The sequence below is a fragment of the Scylla paramamosain genome, chromosome 36 (genome assembly GCF_035594125.1).
Source record: "Scylla paramamosain isolate STU-SP2022 chromosome 36, ASM3559412v1, whole genome shotgun sequence".
In the NCBI taxonomy this organism is placed as follows: Eukaryota; Metazoa; Arthropoda; class Malacostraca; order Decapoda; family Portunidae; genus Scylla; species Scylla paramamosain.
This window is the reverse complement of record NC_087186.1, coordinates 3,384,864-3,404,044: the sequence shown is the minus strand read 5'-3', so window position 1 is coordinate 3,404,044 and position 19,181 is coordinate 3,384,864. Positions and strand designations below refer to the sequence as shown.

The following is a 19,181-nucleotide window of genomic DNA, read 5'->3' as shown; positions in this document are numbered from 1 at the left end:
AATTTTTAAGACAACAAAGAAAACCATGTAAATTCAAGATTAAGTGAAAGTGCAGGGAAGACAAAAAAAAAAAATATCAAATTATTAATGGTTTACTTGGCAGAAGTATGTAAAATACAGATACAACATATTCACATAATAATAAAATTTTATCAAATTATCTAGAAATTGCTGAAAATGTATCTCTAATATCTAAATAATATGAAAACTACCTTCCAGAACCTGTGCAACACATGCTTAATCTTGAACTGATATCTTTGATAGAGGTATTTGATGTAATCAAACAGATAATGGTGATAGTTATGACATCCTATATCTGGAATTGAGTAAAACATTTGACAAGGTACCCCATTAGAGGCTCCCAAGAAAAGTTAGGGCACACAGGATAGATGGGAAGGTCTTAGACTGGATAAAGTTGTGGCTAAACAACAAGTGACAGAGAGTTGTAATAAACAGCTCAAAATCCAAGTGGGGTCAGGTAATTAATGGGGTACCACAGGGATAATTTTTAGGGACATTATTGTTTTTAATATATATCATTGAATTGGATAGTGAAATTAGTAGTGATGTTGGTAAATTTCAGGATGACAAGAAGATAGGTAGATTAATTACCATTTTTGATGGCTCATAAGATGCATGGGCTCATAAGACGCACCCAGTTTTGGCAGACATTGAAACAAAAAAAAAGAGATAAATGAGTGGATTTAAGTTCTGAATATGAAGTGAAGGATTTCACCTGACATTTGAAGACTCTCACATGCATTTAGATCATTATTAGATCCTAATATTGTGCATTTAAAAACATTAATATTTCTTAGTAGCCTACATACCAATCCTGTTGTGAGATGTAAACACATATCTGGCATATGGCGTCAGCAGTGACTGTGAGAGACTACAGGGGTAATAAAGTTTGTTCATAAGAATTTTAAAAGATAGGTGCAATTTTAATTGTATGAAAGTGTGTCTTACTTCAAGGAGTAACAGCATCACACTGTAAAGAACGCAGTGAAGCTTGCCTGTATCACTGGGTTCGGTGTGTAACTGACCGCATGTTTGTTTTGGTACATTGCAGTGTATGGTGCATGGTCACTTAGGCAAATTTTTCCTGACTAGTGTCATTCTATGTGAATTACCAGTAAGTATGACCTATTATATCTTGTTACCTTGAAAGAAAGAGTTGTTTTGTGGTGTAGTACCAGTCATCATTTTGTTTAAATGTGCAAAGATGTCTGGGGTTTGATTTTAGAGCCTCTTTTGCCTGAGACTTACCACCAACCACTGCCTCAATGCTGAACCTTGGCCTCATAGGATGCAGGCTCTTTTCCTGAGACTTTTTTCTGGAGAAAAGGTGCGTCTTATGAGCCATCAAATACAGTAGGTCAGAATTGGATGCCATTGCTTTGCTGGCAGATTTGGTTAGGATGAATAAATGGACAGACAGATGGCAAATGCTGTTTAATATCAACAAGTGCAAAGTACTTAGCATAGGTAGAGGAAACCTACACAGTAGGTTCACAATAAACAATGAAGCTCTGGTAGGTTCAGGGTATGAAAAAGATTTAGGAGTTATAGCTAGCTCTGAACTTCATCTAAGAAAGCAATGCATAGAGGCCAGAGATAGAGCAAATAGGGTATTAGGATAAATTTTTAGGAGTGTAAAAAGTAGAAGTCCCAAAGTAATATTAAAATTATATTTGGTGCTGGTCAGACCTCATCTAGACTACATTGTGCAGTTCTGGTCCCCATATTACAGGAAGGATATAGATCTATTAGAATCAGTACAAAGGAGAATGACTAAAAGGATACAGGGAATGAAGGCTATTCCTTACAAAGCAAGATTGAAGCTATTAAATTTACATTCTTTAGAGAGACGTAGGTTAAGAGGGGACCTGATAGAAGTCTTTAAGTGGTATAAGGGTTATAACAAGGGAAACTTAAGCAAAATTCTTATGTTCAGTAACCAGGATAGAACAAGAAATTATGGGTTCAAACTTGAAAAATTTAGATTTCAAAAAGAGATAGGAAGGAATTGGTTCTCAAATAGAGTGGTAGATGAATGCATTGAACTCAGTAATCATGTTGTTAGTGCTGAGTCATTAGGGAGCTTTAAGGGAAGATTAAACAGATTTATGGATGGGGATGATAGGTGGAAATAGGTTGGTGTATTTCATACAGGGACTGCCATGTGTAGGCCTGATGGTTTCTTGCAGCTCTTCTTATTTCTCATGTTCTTATGTTCTTAAAGTAACATCTGGTCATGATGATGTGAGTACTAGAAGCATTAAAAGTTGTTCATGTTTCACCCTACCTTGTTCATGTCATCAACAAATCATTTGCTAAAGGTTCATTTTCTAAACAGTTACAAATAACAAAGGTCCTTCCACTTTTTAAGAAAGGTCTATACTAAGTATAGACCCATTTCAGTATTACCAGCCTTTAGTAAAATATTTGAAAAGATTGTTACAAGTAAAGTCTTAGGTTACTTTGATCATAATGCCTTGTTGTTAGCCAGTATGGATTTCATCTTAAATTTCCTACTGATTTGGCTGTCCATAAACTGTGTCAAAATATTTATGATGCTATTGACAACAAGATGTATCAGCTAACTTTGTGTTGTGACTTTTCTAAAGCTTTTAACACTTTCATATTCAATATTGTTGCCTCAGCCTTTATAAACCTCAGCCATTATAAATTTATACAATACAAAAACTAATTGGAATGTACCTAAGGTGGTAGTGGCACAAGCCAAAGGAATAAAAAAGATATACACAATTGGAAAGTAAAATGCATAAGAAAAAAAATAAATAAAAAAAAAAAAAATATATATATATATATATATATATATATATATATATATATATATATATATATATATATATATATATATATATATATATATATATACACAGATGATGAGAAAAAGAAATTGTGGCAAAATATATACAATGGAGACAAAAGGGAGGGGATGGGAAAGTTATACTGGTGGATCCTGCTGATGGACAGAGGAGCATGTGAAGTATGGAGGGTGACAGAAAGAAGGAGGATGATGGGAAGGAAAGGCAGGCCATGAGGGAGGTGGGATTGAGTAAGATGAAGGGAGAGATAGGAGGCTGTGGTGGATGTGGCTGGTGTGAATGTGTACCTCCTTGTGTGTGTCCAAGTTGGTCAGTATGTATTTATTCTCTCTCCAATAAACATTCCTGAAGGAACTAAGGTTTTTGGGCTCCAGTTTAGACTCTGGGGTGAAGTTTAAAAGAAATGCTATATCACCCAGCTGATACATGGGAGAACGGGCCGAGTGAAGTTGATACACTGAGTGTTTGAGGTGCACAGGTAATAATGAAGACACTTGAGGGAGTTGAGTTGCAACTTGGCATCTGGGCTTAGGTATTTCAAGCAAGATGTCATATGGTAAGCGTTTGTCTTCCCCGAACAGAACAGAGTGTGGCAACTCATTGATGCTTGAGTTATAGGAGGAATTAATGGGTGCCATAATATGAGAAAAACATGAATCCTAGGTATGAGGAAAGCCTTCCGTGACATGCCATAACTCCTCTAAAATTTTACGATTTGCCTGCTCCACAAGGCCATTGGACGCTGGATGGTGTGAACAATGTAAGTCTGTTGGATTCTGAACAGCATGCACAACTCAACAAGCAATTCATTTCTAAATTCAGTGCCATCATCAGAGAGAATAACCTTTGGCAAAGTAAAAGGGTCAATTACATGTGTCATGAGGGTGTGAACTGCGGAAGCATCTGTTTTGTCCTGCAAAGGGGCAAACACAAGGTACTGTGAGAAATTATCCACACACACAAATAGATACTTATTACCTGAGGAGACTTGTGGAAACTGAAGTTAACACTCACTGTATCCCAAGTTAACACTCACTGTATCCCAAGGACGTTCAGGTACAGGGTATTCAAGCATGGATACCGAGTAAGAGGGATTTACATTTAAATTTAGATTTACATAAATTATATGCAGAAAGGATTAAATAGGTACATTAATTTGTTTGTTGATGATGCAAAGTTGCTATGAGTTATAAAGAGTGAGGAGGATTGTAAGGAGCTGCTGAGAGATTTAGATAAAATATATGGTTGGAGTCTAAAGTGGAAACTTGAATTTAATCCTAAGAAATGGCATGTGTTGGAAATAGGAAAAAGTACGAGACCTACATGGAGCTATAAAATGGGTGAAGATATGATAATGAAAAGTAATAAAGAAAAGGATTAAGGGATGATTATTCAGAACACACCCACCAGATAAATATATAAATGTGATTTTTCACCACATATAAGATGTTAAGTAACATTAGAGTGGTTTTTACCCATATGGACGTGGATATGATGAAAAAGTAACAGTTGCAAACATGATATATCCCAGGTTGGAGTATGCTGTAATTGTATGGTATCCACATAGGAAGAAGGATATAAAGAAATTTGAATGAATACAGAGGACAGCAACAAAGATGGTGCTAGAATTTAAGTAAAAGACTTATGAAGAGTGAATGGAAGAGATAAGATTAACAACATTGGAAGAGAGAAGAGAAAGGAGAGACTTGATAACAATGTACATATTAATAAGCAGTATGAGATTAACAACATTGGAAGAGAGAAGAGAAAGGGGAGACTTAATAACAATATACATATTAACAAACCATATGGAAAAGGTAGAGAGACAAGTTTTAGAAATGCATATGGATGAAGGAACAAGATGTATGAGAGGACATACAAAAAAAATTAAGCAGAGTAAATGTCCCATTGACACTAAGAAATATAGTTTCCATATCAAAGCATTGAACTCTGGAATAGCTTAAGTGAGGAGGTGGTTACAACTGTTAGTGTGACCAAATTTAAAGAGAATTTGGATAACTGTAGATATGGAGACAAGACCCTATACAATACAACTAGGTAAACACACACACACACACACACACACACACACACACACACACACACACACACACACACACACACACACACACACACACACACACACACACACACACACACACATGAAAGGGAGGACATCCAGTCTACTAATCTAAAGTTTTCTCTTCTCTCCAGATTGAGTACAGTGTGTCGTTGCAGTTGGGAGGAACTGTGGTCTGTTGTCCCTGCACATATGAAAAGACTATACAGACTCAAGCAAGAATACCTTTCCAGGTAAGGTTTTCAGTAATAATGGCAATGCAGACACTTGAAATGCCACAGTTACCCATAATTTATTAGTATTTGTCATGGTAAGGTATATTTTAGTAGCATTGGATGTAGCATAAGAAGGGAAATGGTATTTATGTCATCATCCATGTAAGTTTGCTGATGAAAAGCTTGAGTTGATGTCAGCAGTAGTGGAAGATGTGTTACATTTGAAACATTTGAAACATTTATTCTTAGCTGACACTTATTTGTACATTTGGAAGAATTTGATTATTTAATATTTAATGCAGCTTGCCTGTATGAAGCAAAGTTTTTCAGGCAGTGATTACAAAACTATTTAGAGTACAATAAAAATAAGAAAGATAACAACAAGCTGATAATGCAGTAAAATAACAATAATTCTAGTAACATACATAAGGCAATAGAGTGATTATGATTAAAAAAAGTATACACACACACACACACTTAGCTGACACTTATTTGTACATTTGGAAGAATTTGATTATTTATTATTTAATGCAGCTTACCTGTATGAAGCAAAGTTTTTCAGGCAGTGATTACAAAACTATTTAGAGTACAATAAAAATAAGAAAGATAACAACAAGCTGATAATGCAGTAAAATAATAATAATTCTAGTAACATACATAAGGCAATAGAGTGATTATGATAAAAAAAAGTATACACACACACACACACACACACACACACACACACACACACACACACACACACGTATAATGCAGGTATTGTAGTTTGACCAACTTTGGTGGAGTGAGGTTTATTCTTGCAATGTTTCGCTGTATGTCTGCTAACATTTTCAAGCTAAGACACAAAAACAAAGATATAATACATGGTAAAAAGAAAATACATAATACATAAAAACAAATAAAAAAAAAAAACGTATAAAATGTAAAATAGACGAAAAGATAAAAGAAAAGAAAATATTTAAAAGAAATACATAATTATGTAGAAATGAAATAGGAAACATTTTCTTTTCCTTTTCTTTATCTTTTCATCTATTTTACATTTTATCCATGTTACATGTTATATATATTTTTACATATTAAATGTTTTCTTTTTACCTTGTATTATATCTTTGTTTTTATGTCTTAGTTTGAAAATGCCGTAAGTCATATGGTGAAACGTTGCAAAAATAAACCTCATTCTGCCAAAGCTGGCTGAACTCAACACCTGCGTTGTTCATGCACATCCATTCCATACGACAAAATATATATGGGTATATATATATATATATATATATATATATATATATATATATATATATATATATATATATATATATATATATATATATATATATATATTGGAACCTCAGTTCTTGAATTTAATTAGTTTCTGAATGCTGTTCAGAATCCAAAATGTTTGAACACCAAAACTGTTTTCCCAATACAGATCTGTGTAAATTGGATTAGTCTGTTCCCAGACACTTGTCCATCCTGCCTTAGCAGCTTATAACTGATGCTCTCACTACTAAGATGGCTGCTACACAACACCTCCAGCTCAGAAATTATCTATCCAGAAAGGATGTATTGAATGGACTTTGGCACAGAACTCATCAAAAGATACTGTTTAGACCCTGCAAGTATTCTCTTTGTCACCAATCTAATGAGGGAAGCCTTACTAAGGAAAACAGAGAAAAGCAGCCCACTCACTGCCAAAATGAAGGTGATCAGAGACATTGTTACAGGGAAAATGCAGTTTAAGTAATGATGGTGTTGTGGGTCATCGAGAGAGCCACAGGTGGCTAGGGATTACTCCTGAGCACTGAAACCTGTTTGTTTACATTGAGGCTCTTTAACGGGATGACATTTACTTTATTTCAAAGATTGAATTACTGTCTTACCCATTGTGTCTCCCCCCCCCAAATATCTAAAAGTTAAGGAGATATTCATATAAACCATAAATTAGTAATAAATGGCAGCTTTTGCTATGTCTTTTAGCATTTGAGATCAAGAAACTTTACTTGAAAACCGAATTATGGTATGGCAACTGATGCAGTTATGAGTTAAAAATTTTATTAACAAACAATTTGTTTGGAAAGGGAGATGTTTAGTAACTGAGGTCCTATATATATATATATATATATATATATATATATATATATATATATATATATATATATATATATATATATATATATATATATATATATATATATATATATATATATATACTGAAACAGTAATTACTCCCAGTAAGGTCTAAAGCACCAGATCAGGGGGTGCTGTGAACTTATCATTAAACCCAGTTGTCATCTCACTGAATGTTTCCCTTTGTGTCTCACAACACAAGGGAGCAGTCGCAGCCTGCCCTCTAAAGACAACTCTCTTCCTCTACGCAAAACTACAAGCATGTAATAACACACACCCTTCACTCAAAAATTCAAAATTATCATGGCGACTCCTACACTAACCTCGGAGTCCCTATATGGGGAGGGGACAACACATGTCTAGGTAGGACTACTCTTCTGATAACAACCTTAAGTGTCTTGACACCTCCCCTCAACTTTTTCTTCATTAATTTCTGCAACATTCACAGTCTTAGACCTAATTTTCAATCTGTAAAACACCACCACTCCTCTTCTTAACCTCATCTTCTTTTCCCCAATGAAATGCAAGTGTCTGAGGCAACTGACAGTAGCCCCTTTTATGTTCCCTCCTACTTTCTCTATACTAATTTTCAGTCCAAAGCTGGATGTTGCATTTATGTGCACAATGACTTAACCTGCTCTTGTGCCCATGCTCTTGAATCTTCCGAGTTTTCCCCCATCTGGCAATGACTACAGAGTCACTCTTAAACTAAATTTATCCGGGCTGTATACCTCTCACCTTACTCCTCTGACTATAAGAAATTCTTTGACTTCTTGACTTTCAAAGTGGAGCACATTCTGATTCTCTCCCCTTTTGCAGAGATCACCATTCTTGGAGAGTTCAATGTTCACCACCAGCTTTGGCTTTCCTCTCCCTTCACTGACCATCCTGGTGAACTAGCCTTCAACTTTGCTATCCTCCATGACCTAGAGCAATTTGTGCAACACCCTACTGATACTCCTGACCATCTTGGAGATATTTTTTTTTTTTTTTTATGTAGGAAGGATACTGGCCAAGGGCAACAAAAATCTAATAAAAAAAATGCCCACTGAAATGCCAGTCCCATAAAAGGATCAAAGCAGTCCTCAAAAATTTGTGGATAAGTGTCTTGAAACCTCCCTCTTGAAGGAATTCAAGTCGTAGGAAGGTGGAAATACAGAAGCAGGCAGGGAGTTCCAGAGTTTACCAGAGAAAGGGATGAATGATTGAGAATACCGGTTAACTCTTGCGTTAGAGAGGTGGACAGAATAGGGGTGAGAGAAAGAAGATAGTCTTGTGCAGCGAGGCCGCGGAAGGAGGGGAGGCATGCAGTTAGCAAGATCAGATGAAAATAGGAGTAGAAGACGGCTAGATATGCAACATTGCGGCGGTGAGAGAGAGGCTGAAGACAGTCAGTTAGAGGAGAGGAGTTGATGAGACGAAAAGCTTTTCATTCCATCCTGTCTAGAAGAGCAGTATGAGTGGAACCCCCCCAGACATGTGAAGCATACTCCATACATGGACGGATAAGGCCCTTGTACAGAGTTAGCAGCTGGGGGGATGAGAAAAACTGGCGGAGACGTCTCAGAACGCCTAACTTCATAGAAGCTGTTTTAGCTAGAAATGAGATGTGAAGTTTCCAGTTCAGATTATAAGTAAAGGACAGACCGAGGATGTTCAGTGTAGAAGAGGGGGACAGTTGAGTGTCATTGAAGAAGAGGGGATAGTTGTCTGGAAGGTTGTGTCGAGTTGATAGATGGAGGAATTGAGTTTTTGAGGCATTGAACAATACCAAGTTTGCTCTGCCCCAATCAGAAATTTTAGAAAGATCAGAAGTCAGGTGTTCTGTGGCTTCCCTGCGTGATATGTTTACCTCCTGAAGGGTTGGACGTCTATGAAAAGACGTGGAAAAGTGCAGGGTGGTATCATCAGCGTAGGAGTGGATAGGACAAGAAGTTTGGTTTAGAAGATCATTAATGAATAATAAGAAGAGAGTGGGTGACAGGACAGAACCCTGAGGAACACCACTGTTAATAGATTTAGGAGAAGAACAGTGACCGTCTACCACAGCAGCAATAGAACGGTCAGAAAGGAAACGAGATGAAGTTACAGAGAGAAGGATAGAAACCATAGGAGGGTAGTTTTGAAATCAAAGCTTTGTGCCAGACTCTATCAAAGGCTTTTGATATATCCAAGGTAACAGCAAAAGTTTCACTAAAATCTCTAAAAGAGGATGACCAAGACTCAGTATGGAAAGCCAGAAGATCACCAGTAGAGCGGCCTTGACGGAACCCATACTGGTGATCAGATAGAAGGTTGTGAAGTGATAGATGTTTAAGAATCTTCCTGTTGAGGATAGATTCAAAAACTTTAGATAAGCAGGAAATTAAAGCAATAGGACGGTAGTTTGAGGGATTAGAGCGGTCACCTTTTTTAGGAACAGGTTGAATGTAGGCAAACTTCCAGCAAGAAGGAAAGGTAGATGTTGACAGACAGAGCTGAAAGAGTTTGACTAGGCAAGGTGCGAGCACGGAGGCACAGTTTCGGAGAACAATAGGAGGGACCCCATCAGGTCCATAAGCCTTCCGAGGGTTTAGGCCAGCAAGGGCATGGAAAACATCATTGCGAAGAATTTTAATAGGTGGCATGAAGTAGTCAGAGGGTGGAGGAGAGGGAGGAACAAGCCCAGAATCGTCCAAGGTAGAGTTTTTAGCAAAGGTTTGAGCAAAGAGTTCAGCTTTAGAAATAGATGTGATAGCAGTGGTGCCATCTGGTTGAAGTAGAGGAGGGAAAGAAGAAGAAGCAAAGTTATTGGAGATATTTTTGACTAAATGCCAGAAATCACGAGGGGAGTTAGATCTTGAAAGGTTTTGACATTTTCGGTTAATGAAGGAGTTTTTGGCTAGTTGGAGAACAGACTTGGCATGGTTCCGGGCAGAAATATAAAGTGCATGAGATTCTGGTGATGGAAGGCTTAAGTACCTTTTGTGGGCCACCTCTCTATCATGTATAGCATGAGAACAAGCTGTGTTAAACCAAGGTTTAGAAGGTTTAGGACGAGAAAAAGAGTGAGGAATGTACGCCTCCATGCCAGGCACTATCACCTTTGTTATGCGCTCAGCACACAAAGATGGGTCTCTGACACGGAAGCAGTAGTCATTCCAAGGAAAATCAGCAAAATACCTCCTCAGGTCCTCCCAACTAGCAGAGGCAAAACGCCAGAGGCACCTTCGCTTAAGGGGATCCTGAGGAGGGATTGGAGTGATAGGACAAGATAAAGATATGAGATTGTGATCGGAGGAGCCCAACGGAGAAGAAAGGGTGACAGCATAAGCAGAAGGATTAGAAGTCAGGAAAAGGTCAAGAATATTGGGCATATCTCCAAGACGGTCAGGAATACGAGTAGGGTGTTGCATCAATTGCTCTAGGTCATGGAGGATAGTAAAGTTGTAGGCTAGTTCACCAGGATGGTCAGTGAAGGAAGAGGAAAGCCAAAGCTGGTGGTGAACATTGAAGTCTCCAAGAATGGAGATCTCTGCAAAAGGGAAGAGGGTCAGAATGTGCTCCACTTTGGAAGTTAAGTAGTCAAAGAATTTCTTATAGTCAGAGGAGTTAGGAGAGAGGTATACAGCACAGATTAATTTAGTATGAGAGTGACTCTGTAGTCATAGCCAGATGGTGGAAAACTCGGAAGATTCAAGAGCATGGGCATGACAGCAGGTTAAGTCATTGCGCACATAAACGCAGCATCCAGCTTCGGATCGAAAATGAGGATAGAGAAAGTAGGAGGGAACAGAAAAGGGGCTACTGTCAGTTGCCTCAGACACCTGAGTTTCAGTGAGGAAAAGAAGATGAGGTTTAGAAGAAGAGAGGTGGTGTTCTAGAGATTGAAAATTAGATCTTAGACCGCAAATGTTGCAGAAGTTAATGAAGAAAAAGTTGAGGGGGGTGTCAAGACACTAGATATGCCCAACATTCTTGACCTTTTCCTGACCTCTAATCCTTCTGCTTATGCTGTTACCCCATTTTCTCCGTTGGGCTCCTCCAATCACAATCTCACATCTGTATCTTGTCCTATCGCTCCAATTCTTCCTCAGGATCCCCTAAGCAAAGGTGCCTCTGGCATTTTGCCTCTGCTAGTTGGGAGGACCTGAGGAAGCATTTTGCAGATTTTCCTTGGAATCACTGCTGCTTCCATGTTTGAGACCTGTCTTTTTTGTGTGCCAAGCGCATAACAGAGGTGATCATGTCTGGCATTGAGGCGTACATTTCTCACTCTTTTTGTTGACCTAAACCTTCCAAACTTTGGTTTAACACAGCTTGTTCTCGTGCTATACATGATAGAGAGGTGGCCCACAAATGGTACTTAAGCCTTCCATCACCAGAATCTCATGCACTTTATATTTCTGCCCGGAATCATGCCAAGTCTGTTCTCATACTAGCCAAAAACTCCTTCATTAACATAAAGTGTCAAAATCTTTCAAGGTCTAACTCCCCTTGTGACTTCTGGTTTCTAGCCAAAAATATCTCCAATAATTTTGCTTCTTCTTCTTCTTTCCTTCCTTTATTTCAGCCAGATGACACCACTGCTATCATATCTATCTCTAAAGCTGAACTCTTCACTCAGACCTTTGCTAAAAACTCTACCTTGTATGATTGAGGGCTTGTTCCTCCCTCTCCTCCATCCTCTGACTACTTCATGCTAACTATTAAAATTCTTTGCAATGATGTTTTCCATGCCGTTGCTGGCCTAAACCCTCAGAAGGCTTATGGACCTGATGGGGTCCCTCCTATTGTTCTCCGAAACTGTGCCTCTGTGCTTGCACCTTGCCTAGTCAAACTCTTTCAGCTCTGTCTGTCAACATCTACCTTTCCTTCTTGCTGGAAGTTTGCCTACATTCAGCCTGTTCCTAAAAAGGGTGACTGTTCTAATCCCTCAAACTACTCCCCTATTGCTTTAATTTCCTGCCTATCTAAAGTTTTTGAATCAATCCTCAACAGGAAGATTCTTAAACATCTATCACTTCACAACCTTCTATCTGATTGCCAGTATGGGTTCCATCAGGGCCACTCTACTGGTGATCTGGCTTTCCTTACTGAGTCTTGGTCATCCTCTTTTAGAGATTTTAGTGAAACTTTTGATGTTGCCTTGGATATATCAAAAGGTTTTGATAGAGTCTGGCACAAGGCTTTGATTTCCAAACTCCTCCTATGGCTTCTATCCTTCTCTCTCAAACTTCATCTCAAGTTTCTTTTCTGATCATTCTATTGCTGCTGTGGTAGATGGTGAGTGTTCTTCTCCTAAATCTATTAACAGTGATATTCCTCAGGGTTCTGTCCTGTCACCCACTCTCTCTTCTTATTATTCATCAATGATCTAAACCGAACTTCTTGCCCTATCCACTCTTATGCTGATGATACCACCCTGCACTTTTCCACATCTTTTCATAGACTTCCAACACTTCATGAAGTAAACATTTCATGCAGGGAAGCCACAGAATGCCTGACTTCTGATCTTTCTAAAATTTCTGATTGGGGCAGAGCAAACTTGGTACTGTTCAATGCCTCAAAAACTCAATTCCTCCGTCTATCAACTCGACACAACCTTCCAGACAACTATCCCCTCTTCTTCAATGACACTGAACTGTCCCCCTCTTGTACACTGAACATCCTCGGTCTGTCCTTTACTTATAATCTGAACTGGAAACTTCACAACTCATTTCTAGCTAAAACAACTTCTATGAAGTTCAGCGTTCTGAGATGTCTCCGCCAGTTTCTCTTACCGCCCCAGCTGCTAACTATGTACAAGGGCCTTATCCGTCCATGTATGGAGTATGCTTCACATGTCTGGGGGGGGGTTCCACTCATACTGCTCTTCTAGACAGGGTGGAATGAAAAGCTTTTTGTCTCATCAACTCCTCTCCTCTAACTGTCTTCAGCCTCTCTCTCATCGCCACAATGTTGCATCTCTAGCCGTCTTCTACCGCTATTTTCATGCTAACTGCTCTTCTCATGTTGCTAACTGCGTGCCTCCCCTCCTCCCGTGGCCCCACTGCACAAGACTTTCTTCTTTCTCTCACTCCTGTTCTGTCCACCTCTAATGCAAGAGTCAACCAGTATTCTCAATCATTCATCCCTTTCTCTGGTAAACTCTGGAACTCCCTGCCTGCTTCTGTTTTTCCACCTTCCTATGACTTGAATTTCTTGAAAAGGGAGGTTTCAAGACACTTATCCTTCAGTTTTTGACTACTGCTTTGGACCCTTTTATGGGACTGGCATCTCAGTAGGCATTTTTTTATTGGATTTTTGTTCCCCTTGGCCAGTGTCCCTCCTACATAAAAAAAAAAAAACTGGAACTCCCTGGCTGCTTCTGCATTTCCACCTTGCTATGACTTGAATTCCTTCAAGAGGGAGGTTTCAAGACACTTATCCTTCAATTTTTTACTACCGCTATGGAGCCTCTTTTGGGACTGGCATTTCAGTGTTTTTATTTTTATTCTATTTTATTGGATTTTTTTACCCTTGACCAGTGTCCCTCCTACTTAAAACAATATATATATATATATATATATATATATATATATATATATATATATATATATATATATATATATATATATATATATATAAACTGTATTTCCCGCCACATAAGACGCACTTTTTACCAAAAAAATGCCCCAAAAATCATCCTGTACCTTATACCCTAATGATTAGGTTTGGGTAATCCTATGTGTTATGGTTACAGGTGCTAGAGTAACATTTAAACACCACTGTTTGACCCCAGATATGGTTATTAGGTAATGATTGCAAATCAAAGAAGGTCTAAAAATTACTAGATAATGATTGCAAGCCAAAATAATGCTAAAACATAAAAGCTGATTGCTGTAATTATGAACCACATCACTTGATGGCCTTATCTTATTGTGAATAAATTTTGTGATAAATTTATTAAGGTAATGAATAGCTTTATGATGAAGTCATAGCCATAATTTGTTTGAAGAAAGTGGCTTTAGCTAGTTACTCTTTGTGCACTTACCACGAAACACAGCTGTGTGTGCAACCTGTTGCATCAGGATCAAAATTAGAGACTTTAACATGTGCAGGGAGTGTTTTGTTTACCATTTCGAGTCGACAGCTGTAACGTTTCAGCCAATAGGGGAACATTCTGAACACAGGATGTAAGGTAGTATCATAGTCATAATTGTTCATTGACAGTTATGATCTCTGATAAACTGCTATGATATTTTCTACTCTTCTGTGTTGGTTTGAGTTGCAACTCTTACCAAAGCCTGATTGAGAGGCAGACTATGAAGCTCAGGGAAAAGTAGGGCTTATTTAATTTTTTCTAAATATCTCCTGCCAAATTACAAATGCATCTTATACTCCATTGCATCTTACATAGTGGGAAATATGGTGTATATATATATATATATATATATATATATATATATATATATATATATATATATATATATATATATATATATATATATATATATATATTGCCATGTGCTGCATAAGTAGAAAGTGAGAAGGAAGGAAGGAGATAGAAAGAGAGAGAGAGAGAGAGAGAGAGAGAGAGAGAGAGAGAGAGAGAGAGAGAGAGAGAGAGAGAGAGAGAGAGAGAGAGAGAGAAAGAAAGAAAGAAAGAAAGAGAGAGAGAGAGAGAGAGAGAGAGAGAGAGAGAGAGAGAGAGAGAGAGAAGGGAGGTCAGTGAGAATGAAGACTCAGCCACTAGATGTGTGATAACTGCCCTGCCACCCGCTCCCTGAGTTACTGTAAAAAACTCTCCATACATAGTCACCCTTTTCCCCAATTAATTTTTCTTTATTTTCTGTTGTTTTTTTGTATTGAGTCCAACGTATTATTTAGTTGAAGAGTTGCTCTTGCCTACATAGCAGTATAATTACATCCAGCTCCTATAGTTAACTCACTGTTATTTTTGAAAGATGACTCTTTTGTTGTACCAAGCTAGCAGCATGAGGCAAGGTGAGTGGGCAGGTGTGGGTTGCCCCTCCATTCCTCCCCCTCCTCTCCCACATGAGTCATTTTCCTGTGATGAGCCATGAGCTTCTGTTCCCATGCTTTAGTTGGACAGACAATATCAAGCAGAGATGACTTACTTATACAAGGAGGAAAGCTGGCACGAGTTAGGGTAATCTACATACAGCTTAGAGGGTGAGAATTAGATAGGACTATATTAGTTAGTGGCAGTAATGCCTCTACTATTATGGGTAAGTAACACACTAGTGTACAGCTGACTGAGTGTATTGTGCCAAGCTAGATTAGTGTGCTTGTTCTTGCTTGGTGTCCAAGGTTAGTGCACCAACTTCTTGATGTCTAGTCAAGTACTGGCATTTCAGAGTGGTCAGTGGACCCTCCCCTTCTGTCTCTGGGCAGCATGTTTGTGAATATGTTGTTTTGTTAAATGTTACTGCGTTCCTGTGCTCTTTTAAAGAGGCTGGACACAGGATTATATATATACTGCTGTGCAGTGAAGTTTACTCCTTCAGGCCCTGCTGATTTGTGGGTGGTAGAGGCCTGTCTTCCAGGATGTTGTAAACAGCACTGATTCACAGGAGGATATAATACTTTGTTGGATATAGGCAGTTGTCCAGTGAGGTATTATACCTTGACCTCTTAACCCTTTTGTTTGTAGCTTTCCTGGATTTTCACTCTCCTTAACCAGGGGTAGTGTATTACGTGTGAGTAAACATCACCGGTCAAACAATGTTCTGTGGATCGCCTCGTGGCAAAGGGCCCAACATATCGTATAGCATCACTCTGTCTGATTTCACATATTGTAGTACATATTATTACATTCAATAATGGCCATGATTTTTCCTAACACATTGCTCATATCTGCTTTCTCCACATTGTTATCACCACTTCACACCAGATATATTCTGCACACACACACACACACACACACACACACACACACACACACACACACACACACACACACACACAACTTGTCGTTGAGTTGTCATCGAGTAAACAAGCAGAGATCCAGGGTCCAGCAGAGAAAGATTTTGCTTGACCACGGCCAACACTAGGAAGAGGAGGCAGTAGGCACCTGCTGAAATGATAATTACTCCCAGTGAGGTCTAAAGCACTGTTCAGGGGGTACTGTGAACTTATCATTAAACCCAGCTGTGACCTCACTGAACATTTCCCTTTGTGTCTCACAACACAAGGGAGCAATCACAGCCTGCCCTCTAAAGACAACTCTCTTCCTTCACACAAAACTACAAGCATCTAATAACACACACATCCTTCACTCAAAATTTCAAAATTATCATGGCGACTCCAACACCAGCTTCCGAGTCTCCATCTGGGGAGGGGACAACAAATGTCCCCAGGTCGGACTGACCTTCTGTTGACGACCCTAAGTGTCTTGACACACCCCCTCAACTTTTTCTTCATTAACTTCTGCAACATTCGTGGTCTAAGATCTAATATTCAATCTGTAGAACACCACCTCTCCTCTTCTAAAACTCATCTTCTTTTCCTCACTGAAACTCAGGTGTCTGAGGCAACTAACAGTAGCCCCTTTTCTGTTCCCTCCTACTTTTTCTATCCTCATTTTCAATCCAAAGCTGGATGTTGTGTTTATGTGCACAATGACTTAACCTGCTCTCATGCCCACACTCTTGAATCTTCCAAGTTTTCCACCATCTGGTTTCAACTACAGAGTCACTCTCAAACTCAATTTATCTGTGCTGTATACCTCTCACCTAACTCCTCTGACTATAAGAAATTCTTTGACTACTTAACTTCTAAAATGGAGCACATTCTGGCCCTCTTGCCTTTTGCAGAGATCTCTATTCTTTGAGACTTCAATGTTCACTACCAGCTTTGGTTTTCCTCTCCCTTCACTGACCATCCTGGTGAACTAGCCTTCAACTTTGCTATCCTCCACGACCTAGAGCAATTGGTGCAACACCCTACTGATATTCCTGACCATCTTGGAGATACGCCCAACATTCTTGACCTTTTCCTGACCTCTAATCTTTCTGCTTATGCTGTCACCCTCTCTTCTCCATTGGGCTCCTCTGATCACGGTCTCATATCTTGTCTCATATCTCATCTTGTCCTACTGCTCCAATCCCTCCTCAGGATTCCCCTAAGCGAAGGTGCCTCTGGCGTTTTGCCTCTGCTAGTTGGGGGCACCTGAGGAGGTATTTTGCTGATTTTCCTTGAAATGACTACTGCTTCCATGTTAGAAAACCGTCTTTGTTTGCCAAGCGCATAACAGAGGTGATAGTGTCTGGCATGGAGGCATACATTCCTCACTCTTTTCCTTGACCTAAACTTTCCAAACCTTGGTTTAACACAACTTGTTCTCGTGCTATACATGATAGAGAGGTGGCCCACAAAAGGTACTTAAGCCTTCCATCACTAGAATCTCATGCACTTGATATTTCTGCCCAGAACCATGCCAAGTCTATTCTCCAACTAGCCAAAAACTCCTTCATTAACAGAAAGTGTCAAAATCTTTCAAGATCTTACTCCCCTTGTGACTTCTGACATGTAGCCAAAAATATCTCCAACAATTTTGCTTCTTCTTCTTTCCCTATTATATTTCAACCACATGGCACCACCGCTACCACATCTATTTCTAAAGCTGAACTCTTCGCTCAAACCTTTGCTAAAAACTCTACCTTGGACGATTCAGGGCTTGTTCCTCCCTCTCCTCCACCCTCTGACTACCTATTAAAATTCTTCACAATGATGTTTTCCATGCCCTTGCTGGCCTAAACCCTCAGAAGGTTTATAGACCTGATGGGGTCCCTCCTATTGTTCTCTGAAACTGTGCCTCTGTGCTTGCACCTTGCCTAGTCAAACTCTTTCAGCTCTGTCTGTCAACATCTACCTTTCCTTCTTGCTGGAAGTTTGCTTACATTCAGCCTGTTTCTAAAAAGGGTGACCGCTCTAATCCCTCAAACTACTGTCCTATTGCTTTAATTTCCTGCCTATCTAAAGTTTTTGAATCTATTCTCAACAGGAAGATTTTTAAACATCTATCACTTCACAACCTTCTATCTGATTGCCAGTATGGGTTCTGTCAAGGCCACTCTACTGGTGATCTTCTGGCTTTCCTTAGTGAGTCTTGGTCATCCTCTTTTAGAGATTTTGGTGAAACTTTTGCTGTTGCCTTGGACATATGAAAAGCTTAAAGCTTTTGATAGAGTCTGGCACAAAGCTTTGATTTCCAAACTACCTTCCTACAGCTTCTATCCTTCTCTCTGTAACTTCATCTCAAGTTTCCTTTCTGACCGTTGTATTGCTGCTGTGGTAGACGGTCACTGTTCTTCTCCTAAATCTATTAACAGTTGTGTTCCTCAGGGTTCTGTCCTGTCACCCACTCTTTTCTTATTATTCATTAATGATCTTCTAAACCAAACTTCTTGTCCTATCCACTCCTACGCTGATGGTACCACCCTGCACTTTTCCACATCTTTTCATAGACGTCCAACACTTCAGGAAGTAAACATTTCACGCAGGGAAGCCACAGAATGTCTGACTTCTGATCCCTCTAAAATTTCTGATTGGGGTAGAGCAAACTTGGTATTGTTCAATGCCTCAAAAACTCAATTCCTCCATCTATCAATTCGACATAACCTTCCAGATAACTATCTCCTCTTCTTCAGTGACACTCAACTGTCTTGTACACTGAACATCCTTGGTTTGTCCTTTACTTATAATCTGAACTGGTAACTTCACATCTCATCTCTAGCTAAAACAGCTTCTATGAAGTTAGGTGTTCTGAGACTTCTCTGCCAGTTTTTCACACTGCCCCAACTGCTAACTCTGTACAAGGGCCTTATCTGTCCATGTATGGAGTATGCTTCACATGTCTGGGGTGGTTCCACTCATACTGCTCTTCTAGACAGGGTGGAATGAAAAGCTTTTCGTCTCATC

At 39.1% G+C, this 19,181-nt stretch overlaps 1 protein-coding gene across 2 annotated transcripts in view; it reads left to right on the top strand.

The window, feature by feature from the left end:
• Positions 1-19,181, top strand: part of LOC135090829 (trafficking protein particle complex subunit 11-like) — a 193,274-nt gene that overhangs the window by 162,686 nt on the left and 11,407 nt on the right. For both annotated transcript variants that reach the window (XM_063987916.1, XM_063987919.1), the window contains one exon: positions 5,070-5,168. The gene's annotated coding sequence lies outside the window, so the exon portion shown is untranslated. The remainder of the gene's footprint in view (positions 1-5,069; positions 5,169-19,181) is intronic.